Raw genomic sequence first — 26,120 nt, 5'->3', positions numbered from 1 at the left:
TGTTGATATCTGCATCAATGGTCAATGATCCCTAGAACCTTGACACTTCAGATAACCTTAAACTCTCTGAGCTTTCAGAAATGTCTCACTCCCCCCTATTCAAAAACTACCTTTTTATCTATACTTAATGATGATGCAGACACCTCTGCTTGCAAAACAACACATTCTTTTCTCAGATTATGCCTCCACTTCTGCTCCTTGCTAGATTAAGTTGGCTGAGGAAGTGCTGGGTCTGCTAAAGGATAAAAAAATCATTAAGTGCCAAAGAAACTGTAGGACCTAGCCAAGATTACAGACAGGACCCTGGAAATTTCACACGGGATTAGATTGGAGGGTGCTAGAGCAAGGATAACAAACGATATGGTTAAATCAGGGACAGTTTTCTCATATAAGAACATTTTTTTGTCACAAAGAATTGAGCCCTTTGACAAGGACAGGGGGAGATGGTGCTAGTCACTACTGGGTGGCTTGTGAAAGGCTGGAAAAAGTGTTTGCCTTTCACTAAATAAAGAGAAATGCAGAGATACCTTGGTAAACAGTGGGGAAAAGATACAATGTTCACAAACATGGACAATAGGAGTACCTAAAAACATAAACCTGTGAAACCCTATGGGAACCCTGAATGCAACTCATTTAGCAAAGTGGGAAGAAAAGTGTTAGTGAGGGGTACACCAGTACTGTAAATATCTGTGATGGCTATCCCCTGTAGATTAGGAATGATTTTAAAAGATGTTATTATCTGATTGAAAGAAAGGTGATGGAATGCCACATTAATAGAGGCCAGGTGGCAAGACTTAATTGTCAGGAGAAAGATGAGTGAAATTATTGAAATATGTATCAAAGTCAGAGTGGAAGCCAGGGACTGAATTGGCCATCACTATGGTAACTGTTAATAGAACACAGTGCTTTGCGAAAAAGCTATATGGTAGCCAACAGTGACATTGCTTGATTTACAAAATAAAACAAAGCCAAGCAAGCATTATCCATACTGGTTGAAAAGGAAATCAAGAAAAGCAGCCCTAATGAAAGTCATGATGCCTTGCCCAGTTTGTACCCTCAAGTCAGTTTATAGACTTGGAACTCACAGGGTGAATGGGAAGCTGAGTCTCTAGCACCCTGTAACAGCATAGGAAATGTGCAATGGTTGTCTTAGTTCTTCCCCCAAATAATTTCTGAATATTAACTCAATAATCATTTCCTGGCAGTATATGGCAGAGAGATAATAAATGTATAATAAGTGAATCTGGCTCAGGTTCATTTCACTCTGGTTTCACTTGTTCCACAGACACTCCAGTTAGTAATTTTCTAAGTCCTCAAACATACAATCAAAATGAGCACCATATTTGTTAGTTGATAGAATCCTTTCTTCTGGTTACTATTGCATATCACAAATTATCCCAAAGCTTAGTGGCTTAAAATAAACATTTTGTATATCTCATGTTTTGAGGATCAGGAATTCAGCAAGAACTTGGTTGGGCAGTTCTTACTCAAGACTTCTCATGCTGGTGTGGTCAGATGTTGTCTGAGGCCATAGTCCTCTGAAGACTCAAATGGATTAGATATCCAAGATAACTCACTCACTTGGATACCATCTGATACAGGCTGTTGTTTAAGAGCTCAGGTGAGGATGTTATCTATAATAGTATATGTTAAGTCTCTAGGGCATTTGGAGTTCTTACATGAAAGCTGTTTTTTCCCAACAAGCATTTCATGGGAAATAGGTGGATAGTGCATGGCCTTTTCTGACATAGCCCTGAAAGGCATATAGCTTTACTTTCACTGCATCATCTAGTGATCAGACTACCAAGATTTAAAGGAGACAGAATAGGTGGAGTCTGAAAGATTTTTGAAGCAATGTTATTAGAATTGCCATGCCTTCCCATTGATCCTGTGAGGTAAATTATAATAGGAAAGGCCATAGCAAGTTCCTGGAACTGTCCCTTCAACAACTTGACCAAGACAGTAAATTAAAATCTAAAAGGAATGGTAGATCAGTGTCACCCTTGTAGTCTTAAAGGACATGGGAGTGGTAGTCGTTATCATGCTCTCATTTAATTTACTAGGTAGGGTAGTCACTATAAAAGCCAGAGGGATCCTGAAGTTTAATAACAGACTATCAAAAATTCAACTAAGAAATAGAACCCAACTGCTGTTTTCCTGGTAGGAGTAGTTAAAGCACATTAGTGTAAATTTAGGTAAATGAGATGTAGTCATTATTTGAAGAAAATATTTTATTCCCTCTCTATCAGGAAGGTGAATCAGAGGTCGCTAACAATCACATAGAATGAAAAAAGTATGTATTGTGATATGTATGTTAACTCTCCTTCTTTCTATAATATGATAGTCCAAAAGGACCAGGATCCAATGGATATTCTGTAGAATTGTAGTAATATGGTTGGCATTGTGTTATTTGGACATGATGAGTAAGAAGTAGCATGCTGTCTACTTCGGTGAAAAAAACAACAACAACACATGGTAAAGAAATAGGAGTTTAAAACCTAGAGAGATTTAGGAGTTACCGATATTAGTGAAGTGTTTATGTGTCCAGTGAACTGGAATATACCAAAATATGCCATCCATAACAAAGAATAAATTATTGCAACTAAGATCTCCCATTACCAAGAAAGAAGGACTGCCTTTATTTGGTTTCTTGAGGCTATGGAGACAGCATATTCCACACTTGGGAATATTGTTCTTATTCATTTAGTTGGTGAGGCAGAAGCCAGCTTTGGATGAGGGGCTGTGCAAGAAGGACTTTGTAACAAGGTCAAATGATAGCAAAAACTGCAAAGCAAGAAGACTTGCTAGTTTGGCCACTTAACACAGCAGACTCAAACTATGACACTCAAGACAAATCTTGCCAGCTGTTTTTGTAGATAAAGTTTTGTTGGAACACAACGGTGCCTATATAATTACACATTATGCACAGCTGCTTTCACCCTGCAATGTCAGGGTTAAATACAGGCAGGCCTTGCTTTGCATGGTTCTGATGTGTACAAATTTCAGCGACCACAGTTTATTTAGATAACACCAAGCTCCCAAGAACATGGTTCAAGTTTCAGTTACCATGTTATAGTAACTGTAATTCCATCAAGCACAAACTTTTCTGCTAGCTCTTCAGTCCCCAAATCACTGTATAAATAACAAATACATATCATAATCAATGACCAATCAACAAATTATCTTTGAGCATCAACTATTCAGTTGATACATAGATAGAAAGTATATTGTTGTGTTACCACCTACTTTTCTAGTGATAAACTCATGTGGGATTTTTTTTTAAATGGATAATCAAGAGAGAGAGAGAGACTTAGCCAAAAAAGATGAAAGTGTTTGAAGAAATAGAAACTAATAATGCTGATGTGAAATTTGAGTATAACATAAATAAAACTAGAGAAGCAATAGAGGACCATGAGAATGTTAACATTACTGTCATTAGAGATACTCTAGATATAGAGTCAGAGACGAATTTGATGAAGGAGAATTTATCAACATAGTAAGTAAAGTGGGTGTGATGAAAATGATGAAGATATCTCAAAGGAAGTGATGTTGGCAAAAAACTCATAACCAAAGAAAATTTGGAGATATTTTATTGAAATTGAAAGAGCAAAAGATAAAATATTGGCAGCTGATGCAAACTTAGAAAGAAGTATGGCAATTTACCAAGGCACAGAGAAAATGTTCATTCCATATATTTAGTTATACAATAAGAAGAGAGCAAGTATTGTTCAAACTACTTCTAAGTTTTTTTTATTCAGTCTTTTCAGAGAATTGTAAATTCACATGCAGTGCTAAAAAATAATCAGACAGATCCCATGTGCCCTTTATCCAATGGTAAACATCTTCCAAAACTATAATATACTATCACAAACAGAATAATAATTTTTTAAAAAATGTAATTGTCTACATTTTCAATGTCTGAAGTCACAGTATTCTAGATAAACATTGGTTCTACTATTTTTTAGAATTTCCTGTACATTTACAAGTGGCTATGACTATTTGGTGTTTTGACAAAAATTTTAAAGGCTACGGAGCAATCATAATTTACCCATTAATTATTGAGATTGCTTTGCAGTCTCATAGTCTGCATAGTTATTGTTTTCAGGACCTTTTACTTTTTAAAGTTCTTTTACCCTGCAAAGCAAGGACTTCTGAAGGTCTGACAGAGTCTGTATGATCCATAGAGCCTAAACTATTTACTACCAGGGTTTGTACAGAAAAAGTTTGTCAACCTTGAGGTATGCTATTAGTAGGCCTTTTATGTACTCTAAAATATTTCCATTTAGCAGGGTATGTTATCTGAAAGAATCAGATGATTTTTGGAAAAATCATTAGGAACTGTCAAGAAATTCACATCTAGAATATAAATAAGAACTTAAGGTATTTGAAGCTGTAAAATGTCTAGCATTAGAGAACATTATAGCATTCATTAAAACGGGGTAGATTCTATTGAGTGGCTGAATGATTTGCATCTCGCCCACCCCACATACCTCCACCAGTAAATGTCTGGAATTATTTTATTTTTATCCTTCCTGTCATGTCTTTATGGGAAAAAAATGGTAAGATAAGAACTGCATGGTACTGAGATTTCAGGACAGCTCTTTTAAACTTACTTCTTTGTTGATCTGTCTAGTTTAATAAAAGTGATTATATTTTACTTGTACAAATGTTCTAAGACTGAAAGGTTTATGTTTTCCCTACTTTGCCTATACAATGTCTTTAACAAAAAAGTTCATTTTATTCACTTATATTAAGATATTGTGAGTAATTTTAAAAGTAGAAAAAGAGTCACTTCACAGAGCAGTTTTTTTAATTAGCTCTTGCTTTTCAGTAATTAAAAAAAAAGAATAATTAATTACATATGAATTTGCATTATTATTTTGGAATTTTGAAGAGCACCACAAGTGATATTATTAAATAGTTTTACAAATCAAAAAAAAAATGGAAATCAGAGCATTAGGACAGGAGAGATTCGGATTCTGTCTGTGTCACCATCCGTGTACTCTTTATCCATGATGACTTACTGTCACCATTAGAATGTCAGTGCTCAGGAAAGCATAGGATACAAATTAATCACCATAAAAAGTCTTACTCAGGCAACTCATCTTGAACAATATTGAGTTGAGTCTGCAAAAAAATGATGAAGACAGAGGGGAGAGACTCTACCAATATGCTTTTTATACCCTTAAAAGACCTACTGAGACTTTTGCTTTTCATTTATTTTCACCTTGCTGTGTGACTTTGGCCAATAAACTTAACACCTTTAGTCAGTCGTTTTCTTATCTGTAAAACAGAGGTAATAATAGTACTTACCTCAAATGTTAGCTTGAGAATTAAAAGAAATACTGCTTGTGAACGCTTAATACAAGGGTTGGCAAAAAGAGTTCAGGTAATTATCGCAGCCTATGAACAAGCTCTGAGTTCAGCCAGCAGTCGCTTAAAAAAAAATAATAAGCTAACTCTAATGTGATATGATAAGTATTACAAAACCCATTTGATGTAGTACACAGTCAGAAGCCACTTTACCTATTGACCATGATCTGCTTTCTGAGGCAGCCAAGTCAATAACCTCTCATCTTGTGCTTTTTAAAAAATCAAATTGGTGCCCACATATCATAATGATGCAAAAAATATCAGGGTCAAAATAGCAGAGGAAAATTATAGGTTGGGAAGTCATTAAGAAAAACTGCAAACACAGATAAAAGCCAAGGGAGTAGTATACTCTCTGTGTGGCAGCTTTTCAAGAACAGTGCCTAGCGAAGAAAGACCTGAAAGACTTATTCTCAGTCATCAGTCCTTGGAAATAGTAGCCCTTTCCTCTATCTAACAGAATCATCATTAGAGCAGAAAAATTTGGTCTGCGGTTGTTTCCCTCAATGTGTCCTTTTGCTTACAGTCTGAAATGTAGGAGACTGAAAATATTCAATAAACATTTGCCATATGGGCTTTAAGAAGCATTATCAGCCTAAAATGTGGGGGAAAGTACATGGCATTGAAAAATATTCTGCTAAATAATTTTGGCACAAGGAAAAAAAGACAAGCATCATTTGGAACAGTATTTTGTTATTAAAGAAGTAAATATTTTAAATCACTTTTTTTCCTTTTCAATATATTGAATTAATTATCTTATCAAATAAGAGAAGGAAGGTGAGATGACATAACTTAATGTAGAAAGAAATGTGACAGGGAGTGAGATGGATGAAACACACTTATTTAAGGAAAATAAAATAAAATAAATTAGTATCCGCATTATAGTTAAGAAAGTAGAGATTAAACTAAATAAACATGCAAGTAGTATGGAAAACAAATCTGACATGCTCTCCCATAAAGATAAGTAATAGACTAGAGATACTTCAATGATCAGAGAAAGAATGGAGAACTTCTATAAATTAGTAATAAAAATACAGACATCCCAAAATGATCAATACATGTTTGGAAAGGTGCTCAATATTATCATTCATTAGGGAAATGAAGATTAAAACTACAGAGAGATACTACAGCATACCTTTGGAAATGACTAAAATTTATAAAGACTGGCCATACTAAATATCACCACTGATGTGAAGCAAATGTAATTCTTATATATTGCTGGTAAGAATATAAAATTTGTAAGACTATTTGACATTTTCTAGTAAACACAACACATATGCTGAATGCAATATCTATGACATAGCAATTCCATTACTGGGTATTACGAAAAAATACTGTTATATATGCAAAAAGCTGTGTACAAGAATGTCATAGTGACTTTATTCATAATGGTTAAAGATTGAAAGCATCCTAAACGTCTGCCAAGAGAAAAATGAATATCTAAATTGTATTCATAAAGTGGAATACTACTTAGTAGTAAAAAAATAATAAACAGTATACACAACATGAATGAGTCTTCAATATGTCATGTCAAATAACATAAGACAGTTATAAAAGAATAAATGATATATGATTTCATATATAAAGATCAAGAACAGGCAAAACTAAGCTTGGTGACAGAAGTCAAAATAGTGCTAACTTTTATGGGTACAGTTGGGATTGTCTGGAAAGGTCATGAGGGAACTTTCAAGTATGATGGAAATATTGTACTGTGATTTGGGTGGTCTTATGCTGAGTATATTATCAAATTTAAGCACATAATTTGGTAAGTTTTGACAAATGTGCTAGATCATATAATCATCACCACAATCAGGACTTATATCTATTCTGTTCTATATGGTGGCCAATAGCCACATGTGCTAATGAGCACTTGATACTAAGAGATGCTGTAAGTATAGACTACACTCTGGGTTTTAAAGATTTAGTACAAAAAATGTAAAATACTCACTAATTTTTACACTGGTTACATGTTAAAGTGTTTAATCCTTCTCTGTTCTTACCTTTTTTCTCTGACTAGTTTCTTTTCCTGGTGCCTTGGTGTGGTTTTCTTTATGCTTATTCTGCTTTGGGTTCTTAGAGTTTCTAGGATATTTGGTTTTATAGTTTCCATCAGTTTCTTTTCATTTTTTCAAAAGATTTTATTTTTTTATTTGACAGACAAAGATCACAAGTAGGCAGAGAGGTAGGCAGAGAGAGAGAGAGAGAGAGGAGGAAGCAGGCTCTCTGCTTCGCAGAGAACCCGATGTGGGAATGGATACCAGGATCCTGAGATCATAACCTGAGTTCGAAGGCAGAGGGTTAACCCACTGAGCTACCCTGGTGCCCTCTTTTCATTTATTTTTTAGTTTTTAGTTTTTCATCAAGATTTTTCTTCTCTTTCTTTTCTTTCCTCCCCTTAGAATTAAATTATGAATATTACAGTACATTTAGTAATGTTCCTCAGGTCACTGACCTGCTAATTGCTTTGTTTATATTTCTTTTCTATGTGCTTCATACTGGTAGTTTCTAAGTCCTTAAGTATATTGATTTCTTCAATATCTAATCATCACTAATTTCATTATTTTTTCCACTATCACTATTGAATTTTATCTCTCTAGAATTTGCATTTGTATATTTTGTTTGGTTTTTATTCACTTTACTCTCTTAACAGGTTTGTGTTTTCCCTTCAATTTTCTGAATATATGGAACACATTTTATTTTTCTGGATCTGTTTTAAGTAAAATTATAATTAGAATTTACAATTTAAAAATTACCTCATCTATGTAATTTTTTAGTTTGCATTGATTGAGTTTTATCCTCCTTATGAGACCAAATTTCCTGTTTCCAAGCAAGTTTGGAAATTTGGATGCTCAACGGTATGAATTTTACATTTTTGAGTTCTTGGTATTATTGCATTCATGTAAATAGTGTTGGACTTTTTTTTACAGGTAGTTTAAGTTACTTGGAATTTGTTTAATACATCTGACGTTTACTTTTAAGCTTTGCTGGTCATTGCAGAGCAGTCTAATCCAGGGCTAATTGAGCTTTATTACTAAGGTGATTTTTTCTGAGAATTCTGTCTGATGCTTTATTTATTGAGATTTTTCAATTTTTGGCTGGTGGTAATATGAACTATTCCTAGCCATGTGTGAGATTTGGAAATTGTTCAGTTTTCTCTTTTCTGGAAGTTCTTTCCCCAACATTTGTAACTTCCTTTTATCACATGCATTGAGTTGTACTCAGCCGAAGAGTTGAGGGATCTTCTTCAAATCTCTTTACCCTTCCTCTGTGCAACAACCTCTCTTCAATATTGAGTCACAAATTATAGGCACCATAGCTTCCATAAACTTTGATCTATGTCTCCTCATATTAATGACCACCACATTCTTTGTAAGTTTTTTTTTTCTTTTTCTCCCGTCACAACCCCCAAACTTCTTCTAGGCAGGAAGCTGAGGTGATCAGAGGGTTTACTTCATCTGTTTTCTGTCACTTAGGATCAGCATCCTATGCTATCTGTTGCCCAATATCTGAAAAACATGGTTTCTAATATTTTATCCTATTCTCCTGTGGTTTGAGATAGGGACATAAGACTTTTTATTTCATACAGATGTAAAATTAAAATCAGTAATTATTTTTGAATTGATTTGTTTCCATGTTTAGCAGATTATACATTCAGGTACTCTTTAAGAGGCTCAGAAACTCTTATTAATTGATTCAAATAATGCAGAAAAATGTGCCCCCCAAAAGTGTAAACATTAAATAGAGAACCATGAAAAGAAATAAAAAGTTGAAAAATAAGCTGGTAAATATTTCAATATTTGTATGGATAATTTATCAGCTTGTCACTCAGCAAAATTTTGGATTCAAAATTAGGAAGTGCCTCTTGAGAATAGAGATTGTTAAGAGATAATATAGGTTACTAAGAGAAGTTGTTCTAACGTTATTTTCCCCTGGAAATAAGGAAGAAACTTTTCCTCCATAAATGTTTTAAATAAAGTTTTCTGGAAGAATAATGCTGAACAGGATAAATGATTTTTTTCCAATTTCTCTATTTTTATAACATGCTTTCTCTCAGTCATCTAAGAATGCTTAATCAGCTAATTTCTATTTTCACTGATTAGCCTTCTGTGTGCCTGGCTCACTAAATAATCCAGTCACCATCTACACTTTGAGAATGATGAATCATGACACATATTCTTCCTACCCTTCTTCTTCTCCACAATCTTCTTTTCATCAAAATCCTCTTAATGAAAAAAATAACTTATTTATCAAGGAATGGCATTATATAAGATTTCAGTAAAAATGAATATTCTGTATGACTGAAACTTACCTCTTTGTTTATCTGCACTCTAAAATGTTAAGCAGCTGTGTTTTGCATGTTTTTTTCTATTTAATTCTTAAGCACAATGCTATTTGATATCTGTAGTACCAGAGTTACTCATTTGTGAACACCAAAAGCTGTGTAATATTCTCACATACAGTGTGCGTGACTCTTGACTCTTTTCCAGAGGGTTAAGATTATGGAAATTAGACTCCTGGATGAATGACTAATTACTGCCGAGGTGGATGCCTATGAAACTGTATGCAATGTTTTTATAAAGGAAACTAAGGATGATATTAAAATTTTTATTCATTAATTCATGTGTTTGATAAATATTTATTTCATTCTTATTATGATTCAGAGACTACATTTGAGTATATAATGATAAATATAAATATTACAATTTTTTTACAATATATAATTACAAAAATAAATATAAATAAGTAAAAATAATTAACATTAACACCTTTATTCTCTGCATTTAACTTTCCATAATGGGTTAGCTACACTCTATTTAATATGTAGTAGTGAAGTTGAATTTTTTGTCAAGAACTCTTTACTACTCTAATTTACTGTATTTACTCTTCTAATCCTAGGTATAAATTATCAAAGTGCTTGGAGTGCAGTTCTGGGTAGTTTTGAAATAATACATTTAAATAGTGATAGAATGTAGTTTACCCAGTATGGTTTAAAAAAAATAAGAATGCATTTCGAATTTATCGTTGTGTACCGTGTAAGAGAATGGTCGAGTTTTATTCTTCTACATATAGCTGTCCAGTTTTCCAAAAAAAAAAAAATAATAAGCATGATTGATCTGACTGTGGCACAAATAAGCCTCACTTTTCAATTTCCTAAAGTCCTAACTTTACATTGGCTCTCTGGATAGTATGTTTGAGTCCTAAACCTCACACTAGAGTAATACTAATGATTTATAATTATATCTACAGTGAAATGGGATACTCAGAAGCTTCTTTCAGCAAACGTCCTCCTACAGATGTGATCTGGTTTATGGTGGCTATTTGGTATTGCACATTTTTTACTACAAGTCTCAAAAAAAATCTTGATAGAGTATTTCTGTAAGTAGTTCCAGAGGATTATTGATGACTCTGCAAGGATGCCAGATTGCCTCATTTTGAGACAATTAAAACAGGACTGTAGGCAGCCATTATTTGCATCTTCAGGAGAAAAACCCATTAGCACAAGGCCAGGGGTTCACTGGGGCCTGGAGAAGCTACCTTGAATAATAATCCTGGACCCCAGTAAACTTGAGCAAGCAGAGCTAGTTGATGCCTGTTAAAGCAGTCTGCATGTAGACAGACGGGCACAGAAACAGAAGCTGGGAGTCTTTTAGGATGATAACTAATATATTTTTTATGAGGCCAACTGAAATGAGACTCCAGAGAGAGCAACAGATAAGACTGATCAGAAAGAATAAAATTGGTGACAAGAAGATTGGAAAGTAGAATTCATTGTAAAACATATAAACCATGGGGAAGTCTGTGCACAGAAACAGACTAAACTTCAGAAATCCATATTTTGCTAGAGGTCAGCTTAATGAATTATCAATGTGAATACTTAAAATCTTTAATACTTTACCAGATATGGGAGAAGACCAGTTGTTGACTAGAAAGAAAATACCATCTCTCTGTCAGGGCGGTCAACATCGTATTAGGAAATACCCACGCACAGATTTGGAATAAAGAAGACAGGAAGAATTCTTTCAAAGGTACACTTACAAAACAAAACAAAAACCCCAAAACAAAAGACCACAGTTCTTGGTCTTTGTGTTAGCAACCAACATACAAACTGACCCACTCCCACAGTCAATATTACACTGATATTTCCTCTTCCTGAAGTAGACTTAACTAATGCTAGATGAAATGCAACCAATGTATTTTAACAACCAAGGGCTAGGTGTTCTAGTAGGGATAGACATGGTGAGGGGGACAGATGAAGTGAAGTCACCATTATTATTATTATTATTTTTTTAATGTCCCTAGTTCTTGGCCTAGCCACCTCTTCTCATATAAAGTTTTACAAATAAACTACTCCAAAATCCACTATGTTCAGGTACTATGCCAGGCACTGGAAAAACAAAAATATTAAAAATTTGGTCTTTTTCCTCAAAGAGCTCATAAATGAGGAAACAGATAAACAGTGGGAATTGTGTTTGATAAGTATATTACATATCTTGGGTTTCTATGCCCGCAATATAGTGGTGAAATATGAGATAATTACATTTCATTTCCTTCTTCAAGAGTTGGAATACTTGCCTGAAGAAACAGAATGCTAGAAAATTTCATCGCGCTAGCCAATACAAATGTAAAATAAAGCCTAAAAGACTAGTTTTATTTCTAGCAAAATTTAGAGAAAAATGTGACAACTTACAAAGCTATTTATTCTAAAGACTATACATATATATTTTAATTAGGAATACTAAATCTCATCTACTGTAACAGGTTCATTTCATGCTGTTCAAGCTTCATTAAAAAAAAAAAAGGCAAAATGAACTAACATTAGAACACTTGATTATAGCTGCAACTTAGATGGAATAGGATTTTGTAAATAGTTTTTATGGTGTTTTCATGGATATTTAAGACCCTAATAACAAGTATCTCACTATAAAAAATATATGTAATATTAGTTTTTCTATTTTGAAACAATGTAATATAAGCTATGTGTACAGTATATGCACAGTACATTCATATATAAATATGTATAATGCATATAACATACACACATGTATACACAGACACATTTATGAAATAAAAGGCTGACTCAGAAAACTAATGAAATTGCTCATACCTATCAAAATTTAAGGGGCATTATTCTTCACAGAGCTAGAAAAAATAATTCTAGAATTTGTAGAGAACCTCAAAAGATCCTGAATAGTAGAAGTAATCTTGAGAAAGAAGAACAAAGAAGGAGATAACATACTCCCTGATTTCAAACTATGCATAAAAGCTATAGTAATCAAAACAGGATGGTATTAATACAGTAACAGACACACAGACAAAAGCCCAGAATTGAGAGCCCAGAAGTTAACACATGAGAAAAATTAATCTATGACATGAGAGCCAAGAACATACAATGGAGAAAGAGCAGTTTTTTAAATAAATTTAAGGAAAAGTGGACATTCACATGCAAAAGAATAAAATTTGACCACAATTTTACATTATATACAAAAATTAACTCAAAATGGATAAAAGATTTTAATGTAAGTCCTGAAACTATAAAAGTCTTAGAGAAAACATGGGTGGTAAACTCATTGACATCACTCTTAGCAACATATTTGTGGATCTGTCTCCAAAGTCTAGGGAAACAAGGGCAAAAGACAACAAATGGGCCTACATCAAACTAAAAAGCTTCTATATAGCAAAGGAAATACTCATCAAAACAAAAAGGTAATCCACGAAATGGGTGAAAACATTTGCAAGCCATAGATTCAATAAAGGGTTAATATCTAAAATATGTAAGAAATTCATACAACTCAACACGCACACACACCAAAAAAATAAAATAAAATAAAATAAAAATTAGCAAAGGGGGAAGCCTGGGTGGCATAGTTGGTTAAATGTCTGTCTGGCTCAGGTCACTATCTGAGTCCTGGGATCAAGCCCTGCATTGGGCTCCCTGTTCAGTTTCTCCCTTTCCCTTCTCCCTATTCCTCTGCCACCCGCCCCCAACTCTCCCTCTCATGAAAAGATGCTCAATATCATTAATTTTCAGGAAAATGCAAATCAAAACCACAACGTATCACCTTATACCTGTCAGAATGGCTGTTACAAAAAAGAAATAACAAGTGTTGGCAAGGTTGTGGAGAAAAAGGAAGCCTTGGGGAACCTGCGTGGCTCAGTAAGTAAAGCATCTGCCTTTGGCTCAGGTCATGATCTCAGGGTCCTAGGATCGAGTCCCACATTGGGCTCTCTGCTCAGCAGAGAATCTGCTTCTCCCTCCTCCTGCTCCTATGCTCCCACTCACTCCTGCTCTCTCTCTTTCTCTTCTCCCCTTAAATAAATAAATAAAATATTAAAAAAAAAGATAAAGATAAAAGAACCCTTGTGCACTATTGGTGGGGGTATAAATTGTTACAGTCACAGTGCAAAACAATATGGAGGCTACTCAAAAATTAAAAGTAAAACTGTCTAAATAAATAAATAAATAAAACTACCATATGGTCCAGTAATTCCACTTATAGGTATTTACCCGAAGAATACAAAAAACAAAAACACTAATTTGAGAAGACATATGCACTCCTATGTTTATTGCATCATTATTTTCAATAGCCAAGATGTGGAGATAACAGTAAAGGAGATGTGGTATCCATATATACAATGGAATCCTGTGCAGCCATAAAAGAGGATGAGATCATGCCATCTGAGTTGACATGGAAGATCTAGAGGGTATTATGCTAAGTGAAATAAATAAGTCAGGCTAAGAAAGAGAAATACCACATGATGTCACTCATATGTAGAGTCTAAAATCAAGCAAAGGAATAAACAAACAAAAATAAATAAAAAGCAAACAAAGCAAGTGAATAAACAAAGAAACAAAAGGCAGGGTTATATTACAATTATAGAGAACAAACTGGTGTTTGCCAGAGGGTGGTAGGTCCAGGTGATGAGCAAAACGTGTGCAGGTAAGTTAGTTGACACAGTCTTCTGGTTACAGAATGAGTAAGTAATGGAATAAAAGACCCAGCATTGGGAAAATAGCCAAGGACACTGTAATAGAGTTACATGGTGACAGATGGTAGCTACACTTGTGGTGAGCAAGGCATAAAGTATAGAGGGGGTGAAGCATTATGTTGTATACTGGAAACTAATGTAACATTACATGTCAACTCTACTCAAGTAAATAAAAATGAGTACTACAGAGTATATGTAAAATGCAATGGTATAAACAGCTGATCTTTTCAAATATTTTATTTATTTTTATTTGAGAGTGAGCAAGCAAGAGAACACGGAGAGCACAGAGAGAGAGGGAGAGAAGCAGACTCCCTGCTGAGGAGAGAGCCTGATGCAGGGCTCAATCCCAGGACCCTGGGATCATGACCTTTGTTGAAGGCAGACACTTAACTGACTGAGCCACCCAGGTGTCCCAGAAGCTGATTTTTTTTTTTTTTAACTGAATCCATATTCCATAGTTCTCCATGTCTTCTTGCTCACTTTTCAGTTTCTAACCTCAAGTCCTTTAAAAAAAAATTCTTCTGCCTTTTTGATATCAACTACCAAACCAAACCTGTTCAGCTCTGTATGGCTTCTAGATACAGTACACTTTACTATTTGGGAGTAGTAATATAAATCCAAACGTTTTGCCTCCAACACTAAGGCTGAGAAGATTTTATCAAGATGACTGCTGATACCATGATCTCTGTTCTATAATAAGCAGGACATACTGAATATCAATAGCATTAGAGAAGGGAACAACAACAGCACTATGAGCCAGAGACCCAGATCCTAGTGGGAACCGATGGCACAGGCAAGCAAGATCCAGAATCAAAAGAAAAGTAATGGAACAAACATATATCAGCTTTTATCATAGAGAAAAGAAGTTTTTTTTCAGACTTGTTTTACAGCCAAACTGTGTCTGAAGGGCAGGACCTGTACACCTGTGCCTTAAGATAATTCTAACAACTGTCCTACAGTACTGTTGATACAATATAAAATAGAACAGGTATAGATATTAGAGTCAGGGTTCTTCACATAAATTTAGAAAACAATTCATTGAAATCAGCTTATTTTTTAATAGGCAAAATCTCATCAGATTGTGATGACAATCAAAAGGAATATTGAAAGTAAAATAAGTTATCAGGGTTTAATACATTCTTTGTCTTCTTTTCTAATAAATAATATATAGAAGAAGTGGGCTTTTAGGAGCCTCCTCTAGCTACTAGCTGCTGATTTACTGATGTGTTTAACAATATTCAAAATATTGTGTTAGAGAAGTAGAGGCTGCAATAGGTCCACAGAATCTGGTTACAAAGAAATAGCATCTGGGATGGATTGTTACATCACCCAGCAAGATAATCCCTTCTTATTTGATCCTCAATGTTTGTGGGTTTCACACTGGTGATTAAGGGGATGAGAAAGTGCTTTAGAAACAAGGAGAACGCTTCTTAGCACAGGTAAAGAACACCTGCCTCATGGTGCCACCAACTTGCTTGCCTCACTCATGCTACCTCTGTGGTTCCTGACATCCTTATTTAATACACCTCAGCACCTCATCCTTCCCCGCTGCAGGTAAGAAAAATGTTTTTTGTTTGTTTGTTTATTTGTTTGTTTAAATACCATCTTAAGTAAATTAGTGTGTATAAGCATGATTTGTATAATTACAGCAGTTAGTAATTAGTCCAAGTAGAGATCATGTCACTGCTAGTAAACATCATTAAAGCATACAAGCATAGACAAGCCTATAAGTTTTTTGCAAGAAAAAAAGTGCATTACGTGACTTTCCCAATCACCTTTTGGAACAAACTTGACTTCAAACATACTGTACTTCTCTCTAGGTAAAAATTATTGTATAGGAATGTTTCTTAGGAGTACTTTTCTTCACAGATATTAAATAATTTTTAAAATCAGAAAAATAAAATGCCAAAAATATAAACTTTTTCTTTCCTTTTTTTCCTGCTTCCATGTGAAAGAACTGTCACTTATACTGTCTCTCGGTGGGAAGTTTTATTTAAGGTTTCACCCTTCTTAGTGCCCTAATGGAAACTGACTTTTTGTGTTTATCATTTACTACTTTGTATAGCTATTAAAATGTATGAATGCTAAATTTTCCCACCTACACTACAAGCTCTTTTGAGTATAGGAATCTTAACACTTTTACATTCCTTATGCTCACAGCCCCAAAGATGATGCCTTCCAAATATCTAGTAGCTGCTAAGTCAATTAAAAAAAGAAAAACTGAGTAAAATGTGTATGCTAGTAGTAATTATTTAAACAAGTTTAATTTGTCTCAATAGATCAAATCTATACAAAGAATAAAAATTATTTGTTCAGCATATTTAAAGTACAAAAAACTGTTTTGTTTTACACTAGCCCTTTGTGTCTTTATAACTGCCTCATGAGGAAATTATTTATACAAATGAAGGCAAAAACTCAAAGAAGTTACAGACAATGTAAAGTTATAGCATGTCATTTGGAATGCAACTGGTGGAGATATAAATTAAATTCAAGAACTTCAACTAGTGAATACCTAAACCTGAATCTATTTAATTACATAATAACTAAAATATATGAAAGAGAATTTATGTAAAAAAGTAAATCTAACTAGCTTTGTGAATAATAAATACATCTTTGAAAGAACACTTTTTCAAGAAAATATATACATTTGATTCTTATTATTCATTATAGCTATGTTCTGTAAAGTTGCTGTAAACAGTGAGATAGCAAACCCTGAATCATTGCTCCTTGAAAAAAAGCAGTGCTAGATACCTATAAGACATAGCCACAACATTTTCCACATGTAACCTTGTTTTACATGTCTTTTGTTTAGACACCTTATTTAATACATATTGTTGATTCATTAATCTTGAACCCACAGTCAACAGCACTATACCTCATGCCTAAATAAAGCTTGCCCAACACACACAGTCTCAGTAAGGCACAACACAACCTTTTGTAATTAGGAACAGTAGACAGCACTGAACACTCTGCTCGGTGGCCATTTTAAGCAATGACATCAATACTAAAATATGAAAAGATGAAAAATCAGATGTCAATAAATAACTCATAAAAGGTATGCTTGCTTATAGCGGGATAGCCAAAATAAGAAGGCAAATTATCTCCTGATTTGATCTTAGCTTGGGTGATTCACATTTCTCACCTCTCTGGACATATACATGTCTCCAAATTACTGTGAAAGTATTATGAGCATTGATTTGGGGATTGCAAATAAATTTTAGTCAGTAGGCAAATTTGTAAACAGAGTCCATTAATAATGAGAATCAACTATATTAAATTCCCAAACAAGAAATATCGTGCTATACATTAAGGAAGATGAGTAAAATATTATTGCTGATTTTGAAAAGTTCAAAGTCTCTCTGGGGAGATGGAATATTAACAGGTAAGGCCTGTTCAACGTAATTGTGTTCTTATCATTGGAGAATCACAAAGGAGAAAACAAGTTGATCTCTAGTTTGTATGTGACTATGTCCTTCAGTTTTACATATATGGAATAATGGGGTCAATGCCCACTGCAATTCTTATCATTTTCAATCTATGAACCAGCTCTTCCTTGTTGATATGAAAGAAACCTCAAAAAGCACTGCCTCATTGTTTCTCTATCCTTTTGGTGCTCAGTAAGGCAAATTAAGGTCTCATGGAAATTTGATTTTAGAAAAGTGAAACATTTCTTATATCCTTGTATTATATATCACTCCTATACATTTTCCCACTGAACTGGTTCTATAAGCATTATTAGAGAAAAACACCAGTACCCTCTTTCTCCATGAAGACAGTGGTACACTACTATAATATAATTACCTCTCCTTTCTTCTTCAAGACTTATCCAAATGAGATTTGTGTGTTTCCATAAAACCTCAAATTTCTTACCTTCTGCAACTTAACAATTGATTATATTTCCTTGAGTAACATAGTGCTTTCTAAAAATAACTTTTTAAAATTATTCTAGATCTGAGAACTAATCCCCTACATATTAATAGATTTAATACCTGTATACCTGAAAATCTATAACTCCAGGTATGTTTCCCAATTTTCTGTCCTGGGCCTGTACCCTGAAAAATAAAGTATAATTATTTTGCTATGTTATATTGTTCCTATGACACACCTATTTTACTCTGGGATCTAATTCTTTTCCTATCTTTTCTTCACTTTTCTTCTTTCTTTTTCTCTCTTTCTTCCAATTTTCTAGAGAATTATTTTGCCCTTCACTCATCCTTTAAACTCTCTACCCCATCTATAAGAAGACAAGACCAATAACCTTAATATTTAAACTATTGTTCATGTAAATAAGACTCGATCTTAATAATCTTTTGTTGGAAACGTCTCATTCATTTAACCTTGCACTTAACACCAGTGCCTTAGATGGCAAAACATGGTTTAAACTCATCGCTTCCAATTAATCATGTTTAAATTTCACACTGAACCATGGACGCCTTTGGTCTGTCCCAATTTTCAACTGCCTCTCATACTACAATTGTGCAGATTTCCATCCTCTTACATTTTTGTACATCTGTTAAATTAGCTCTTTATTTCCACTCCTCTACCATGAAACCTGAGTTTGCATTCTCTGAATTTGAAATTAACTTTTAGCTAATATTTGAAAAGTATTTATTTAGGTGAATTTGAGATACATATTTGCTTTCTGTACTAGAACACTGAAACTCCAAAAGAAACCATTTTACCAGGATGCCTGGGTGGCTCAGTTCCTTAAGGGTTTGCCTTCGGCTCAGGTCATGCTGGGATCCAGCGCCTCATGGGTTCCGTGCTCAGCAGGGAGCATGCTTCTCCCTCTCCTCCCTGCTTGTCCTCTCTCTCACTATCTCTGGCTCTCTCAAATAAATAAATAAATAAAATCTAAAAAACAAAAAAAAGAAAAGAAACTATTTTACCCCCAAGACTGTATGTTACCTAAAGCATTTTGAACATTACTCTCCTCCACAACCTAACAGTGCTATATCACTGGACCTCATACACTTGTTGAAATGGGATTCATTTTGGTCAGATCTAAAGTTCTTTTAACTAGCATTTTTATAAATTTTCAATTTGATTTGATCTCCTATGATCATCCCTGTGACATAGAAAGAGATTATGCACTTTGGTGAGGTTTGTTCTGTAAAATCTCACAGATGATTATCATTACTCTGTCATTTAGAAAATTGAAAATTATTCTGGGATGTGTTGGCAGCAAAAATATATTAATATTTTACAGTTTTGTATCATTAGAGGAAATAGAAGTTTTTGAAATATCATCCTGTTAATCAGTTGATCTTTCTCCTCAATAATTGGGTCTTTCAATATATTTCTAAAATTATTGGTTATGGTTTTTCAAGTAATATAAAGTAAAATTCATTTAATAAAAAAATACCACTTGAAAATAATGGCTTTTTTTTTCTTGTATTGAATTCAATTCTCTCAACACTCTTGGTGGCTAATTCATTGCTACTATCATTTAAAAGTTTGATCTTCTAATTTTTAACGTTTAAAATTGAGATAATTAGAAATTACATGATAATGACTAATTAGAATATGAACAGCACTATGCCTGAAGCACAAATAATGAGTGGGAATGCGTTGTATTTTTTTAATGTTTGGAATTATATTGGTATTTGAGACATGCAATTATCATTTTTAATAGCAATTTTGTTCATACAAAGAAGTTTTAAAACAGAATTATAGCTTGAAACCTCCCAATCTGTACAAATTTGTTAAAATCTCACTTATGTCCTTTTAATTTTCATATATATAAACTGTGAATTTGAAGCTGAGATTTTCTGTCTATTTTTAAAAAGAACATTTGGGGTTACATTAAAATATGTGTCTCATCTCATTTTTGAGATATATTAGACAGCAGGCTAATTCATTATGGGCCAGTTGGTTGGCAATGGTGCAGCTACTCAATGAATAAATCCAACCTCAGCCCAAAGTCGTTCAGTGAGAAAGTAAATAGAACTTTAATTTAGTTAACCTCTCACCAAATAACGTTGAGCTGAGGTTGTATTTATACCAGCTATATTACATACTTATGTAGAGAGATTTTTTAAAAAAATATTTTATTTATTCATTTGATAGAGAGAGATCACAAGTAGGCAGAGAGGCAGGCACAGAGAGAGGAAGGGAAGCAGGCCCCCTGCAGAGCAGAGAGCAGAGATGCTGGACTCAATCCCAGGACCCTGAGATCATGACCTGAGAGGAAGGCAGCGGCTTAACCCACTGAGCCACCCAAGCGCCCCAGTAGAGAGATATTTTGATAAAACTGTAAGAGTAAGAAATATGGCAAGATTTTTGGATGAATTATTAGTTATTAATAAGGATGGCTTGGGTATTACAGTTCAGTTGTGATGATTATTTTGCCACTAATTCCATCTTAACTTTTTTTTTTTAAGATTTTATTTATTTGACAGAGAGAGATCACGAGTAGGCAGAAAGGCAGGCAGAGAGAGAGGGAGAAGCAGGCTCCCCGCCGAGCAGAGAGCCTGATGCAGGGCTTAATCTGGGACCCTGAGATCATGACCTGAGCCGGAGGCAGAGGCTTAACCCACTGAGCCACCCAGGCGCCCCTTAACATTTTTTTTTAATTTTTTATTTTTTATAAACATATATTTTTATCCCCAGGGGTACAGGTCTGTGAATCACCAGGTTTACACACTTCACAGCACTCACCAAAGCACATACCCTCGCCAATGTCCATAATCCCACCCCCTTCTCCCAAACCCCCTCCCCCCAGCAACCCTCAGTTTGTTTTGTGAGATTAAGAGTCACTTATGGTTTGTCTCCCTCCCAATCCCATCTTGTTTCATTGATTCTTCTCCTACCCACTTAAGCCCCCATGTTGCATCACCACTTCCTCATATCAGGGAGATCATATGATAGTTGTCTTTCTCTGCTTGACTTATTTCACTAAGCATGATACGCTCTAGTTCCATCCATGTTGTCGCAAATGGCAAGATTTCATTTCTTTTGATGGCGGCATAGTATTCCATTGTGTATATATACCACATCTTCTTGATCCATTCATCTGTTGATGGACATCTAGGTTCTTTCCATAGTTTGGCTATTGTGGACATTGCTGCTATAAACATTCGGGTGCACGTGCCCCTTTGGATCACTACGTTTGTATCTTTAGGGTAAATACCCAATAGTGCAATTGCTGGGTCATACAGCAGTTCTATTTCCAACATTTTGAGGAACCTCCATGTTGTTTTCCAGAGTGGCTGCACCAGTTTGCATTCCTACCAACAGTGTAGGAGGGTTCCCCTTTCTCCCCATCCTCGCCAGCATCTGTCATTTCCTGACTTGTTGAGGAAGACACAAAGAAATGGAAAAATGTTCCATGCTCCTGGATTGGAAGAATAAATATTGTGAAAATGTCTATGCTACCTAAAGCAATCTAAACATTTAATGCAATTCCTATCAAAGTACCATCCATCTTTTTCAAAGAAATGGAACAAATAATTCTAAAATTTATATGGAACCAGAAAAGACCTAGAATAGCCAAAGGGATATTGAAAAAGAAAGCCAACGTTGGTGGCATCACAATTCCGGACTTCAAGCTCTATTACAAAGCTGTCATCATGAAGACAGCATGGTACTGGCACAAAAACAGACACATAGATCAATGGAACAGAATAGAGAGCCCAGAAATAGACCCTCAAATCTATGGTCAACTAATCTTCGACAAAGCAGGAAAGAATGTCCAATGGAAAAAAGACAGCCTCTTCAATAAATGGTGCTGGGAAAATTGGACAGCCACATGCAGAAAAATGAAATTGGACCATTTCCTTACACCACACACAAAAATAGACTCAAAATGGATGAAGGACCTCAATGTGCGAAAGGAATCCATCAAAATCCTTGAGGAGAACACAGGCAGCAACCTCTTTGACCTCAGCTGCAGCAACATCTTCCTAGGAACAACGCCAAAGGCAAGGGAAGCAAGGGCAAAAATGAACTATTGGGATTTCATCAAGATCAAAAGCTTTTGCACAGCAAAGGAAACAGTTAACAAAATCAAAAGACAACTGACAGAATGGGAGAAGATATTTGCAAACAACATATCAGATAAAGGACTAGTGTCCAGAATCTATAAAGAACTTAGCAAACTCAACACCCAAAGAACAAATAATCCAATCAAGAAATGGGCAGAGGACATGAACAGACATTTCTGCAAAGAAGACATCCAGATGGCCAACAGACACATGAAAAGGTGTTCCATATCACTCGGCATCAGGGAAATACAAATCAAAACCACAATGAGATATCACCTCACACCAGTCAGAATGGCTAAAATAAACATTTTTTAATTAGGTAAATTTTTATTAGTTCTGGGTCAAGAGCAAACTCACTAGAAAAGCTAACTCTCCAAATTGCTCAAACACCTCAGATGTTTCTAATTTAGAATAGCTCAATTTTCTAAGTTTTTCATATGATAGCTTTTTTATCTTCCCAATTTCACTTAAGTCATAAAATACAATTGGAATTATCTTAGAAGAAAATGTAAGGCTCCAAACTCCAGATAATTTGGTGTACATGGAAAAACTAGATTATTTGTAAAATATCTGTAATACATGGAGTAATCCTAAAAAACATTTACTAAAACCTGTGTAAAATATGTATATAAAAATTTTCAAATAAACTTCAGTTATACGGAATGAAGTAACTTTAGTTTGTCCAAATATGAATCTCAAAATTAAGAAGAGTATTTTCTGAATTGGCCAGATAACATTAAGTTTCATACCCCATTTCAATTTGCAAATTGGCCACATTGCCTAAATTGTGTGAACGTGAAGAATTTTCATGAATCTTAAAACAATGAAACATGGAATGTATACTACAGAGCAAATGGAGGAAAAAATGATAACATCATCACCTCTGATTTCTTACTAAGTTCTAGCTGAAAGAAAGGAGGGAAAATGATCTGGAATCAAAGAGACGTTCCATGCTATAATCATGGTCAAGAACTATTACAAGGCTCATTGGAAGTTACTACAATTTCTTGGAAATGTAAACATTTGATTTCTAAAACGTATGCATACTTAGTGTGAAATTTTGAAGACATGACACGTCAAAGATAATACAATTAACAAGCTGTCTATCCAGTCTCACTGCTAGAATGAACAAAGGAAATCAGATTGATAATCTAGATAGACAGGCTTATCTCACATCCCCCAAACCCATGGAAACTATAGCTCTAAAAAGTAGAATACCTCAGAGCAGTGCTGGAAAAGAGGGAGAGATCTACAGAGAAAATATAGATATCAATAGGGTACCTGAATATAATTAATAATATCTAATTATTACTTATCTAATTAATAATATATTAAAATGCAGATTATCTACTTTTATTCACGAATCAAGGAAAAAAATCCATATAGCATAATAACCATAGGGGGAAAAATGTAGTTCATGTTTTATGCAAAATATACACTAGTCCCCAAACGTTATGTGGCTGAGTTTTACAAAACTTTGAAGGAACAGAAAATTCCTGTGTTATATAGCCTTTTCCAGAAAAACAAGGGAATTTGCTTTATTACAGGGTTTGTGAAACTTCAGCCTGATGAATCAAACCCATATCACTATCTCCCTATGTACACTATCATAATCATAAATAAAAATTTTCATTTCATAGTTACCCATCAATACTCCACTCTTTTCTTCCCCTGATATCTATGAAAGAGTAAATTCAGCACCCTATTTATTTGAAGCTCGTCCATGTGATTTGTTTACAGTAAAATATGGATTGAAGTGAAGGTATATTAACCCTGAGGAGAAATTCCATATTTCCAATCATCTCTCTGGGAACTTCCATTTCCTCCATGAAAAGAAAATGTTCCCAATTTCTGCTGTCAACTCAACGAAAGCCCAAAATCTGTATGAGTGGAATGGACCCAAACTCAATGGCAGCCTTTATTACAGCTGACCAAACCACCCCTTAGATACATGAGGAAGAAATCCATATTATATAAAATAGTCCTGCAAATCAGTAGAAAAAAATAACATGGGATATAAACAAACACATAACAGAAGACAAAATATAATGAACACCAAAAGAAATGCTCAAATTTGTTAGGAAAATACAGGGGAAAAAATCAAGGAAGTTATAATTAAAATGCCAAATAAACCAGCACTTTTCTCTTACCACACTGGTAAAATCATTAGCTTGATCATATATAGTGTTAGTGAGGGTATGGGGAATTGAGCATCATATACCTTTGCTGGAAATGTTAATTATTATAGCATTTTGGAACACAATTTGACAGTACTTATTAACTTAAAAACTATACAAACATAGAGCCTCAAAATTTCTACGTCTACAGATCTGTCATAGAAAAGTATTATCTACCTACATGGAGAGTCATGCAAAACTCTATTTATTGCAGCAGTATTAGTGAGAAGTTAAATGTACCATCCTGTCCTGTTGTTAAACAATATCAAGAATAGGCTAAATACCTTAGATACTTGTTCCAAGAAGATAAGACAAAGAAACAGTTATATAAGCTTACTCATCAAGAATAACATTTCGTGTCAAAATTGTTTCCAATACCTCACTTTTGTTCCCACCAATCCAAAAGTGTTACACACTCTGCTCAATCCCACTCAGTTCTTTACCATGTAAGATTTTCTTAAAAAGTTACCCTCTTAAAAACTTACTTAAAATCCTGATTCCCTTTTCAAGTTCATGCCTAAAACCATGTCAACTTGATATTCTCTCTTATTACAGTCAATCTAATCAACCTGCCAGATTTTCCTGGTGATCTTTTGAAAACTGAAGACCAACATTTGAAACTGCAGTACCAAAATCCACAAAATAGCACTAAAGAGCACAGTTCTGGGGTAAGATTTCCTGAAGCTGAATCCCTGAAACTACATCTTACCAGCAGTGTGACCTGGAGGAGATTATGTTCTCTCTCTGGTCCTTGTCTGGAAAGTAGGGACAATAACAAATTATTTACTGAATTTTCGTGAAAAATAAATTATTTACTTAGACCATATAGGGTGAGGGCACAGAGAAAGGCCTCAAAAACTGTTAGACATTTAAAAAAAAAAGTATTAGACAGAAACAACAAGTAAATAAATGACCTAAATCTCTATCAACAGAAGAATGACTAAAAAATCTACAATACATTCTTATTTACAGTTTAAAAAAATATTAATTGAAGAAAATCAAATTGTGACACACACCATATCATGTGAATACTTAAGGAAATTATAATATAGGCATAGATTTTACGTTTAATCAGTATACAAAATTATTTTTGGAGGATGTCATCAATCCAAAACTGTGTTCATTTCTGGGGGAAAAGAACTGGATTGCAGATATTGAAAGGGATTATTGCCTTTTTCCCCCCCAAAAAACATATTTATGTATTAGTGATTTTTCTTGCAAAGGACATATTTTCATTGATGATTTTTTTTAACAGTGTGGTGATGAGAAATTGTATATATAGTATATGGAATTGCAAAAGTATATATAAAAAGCCTACCTTTGGGGAATGAAACTTCTAAATAATTTATAAATGAATATACAAAATACTTTCAAATACTGTTCCATTTACAATTTTGAATAGTCACTTCAGGAAAGAGACTAAGCAGATGTTTTTACTGAAGCATAAGCAACTTTGAGTCGTGAAGTAAGAAGTAATTCCTTAACCAATGAAAACGTCAAGAAGAGTTTAGGTAGGCAAATATCATCCTGGCCAGATGGTTAGATTGAATATCGCTTCATTTAATTTTTGGCAAATTGATCCATTTTGTTTTAGTGAATA

At 34.3% G+C, this 26,120-nt stretch overlaps 1 long non-coding RNA gene across 1 annotated transcript in view; it reads left to right on the top strand.

Moving 5' to 3' along the window:
- Positions 1 to 26,120, top strand: part of LOC309843587 — a 75,982-nt gene that overhangs the window by 26,913 nt on the left and 22,949 nt on the right. Inside the window, exon 2 of the long non-coding RNA XR_014300231.1 lies at positions 13,400 to 13,525. This is a non-coding gene — a long non-coding RNA (uncharacterized lncRNA). The remainder of the gene's footprint in view (positions 1 to 13,399; positions 13,526 to 26,120) is intronic.

Source organism: Mustela nivalis, assembly GCF_964662115.1.
Source record: "Mustela nivalis genome assembly, chromosome: 11".
In the NCBI taxonomy this organism is placed as follows: domain Eukaryota; kingdom Metazoa; phylum Chordata; class Mammalia; order Carnivora; family Mustelidae; genus Mustela; species Mustela nivalis.
This window is presented reverse-complemented; position numbering and strand designations above follow the sequence as displayed.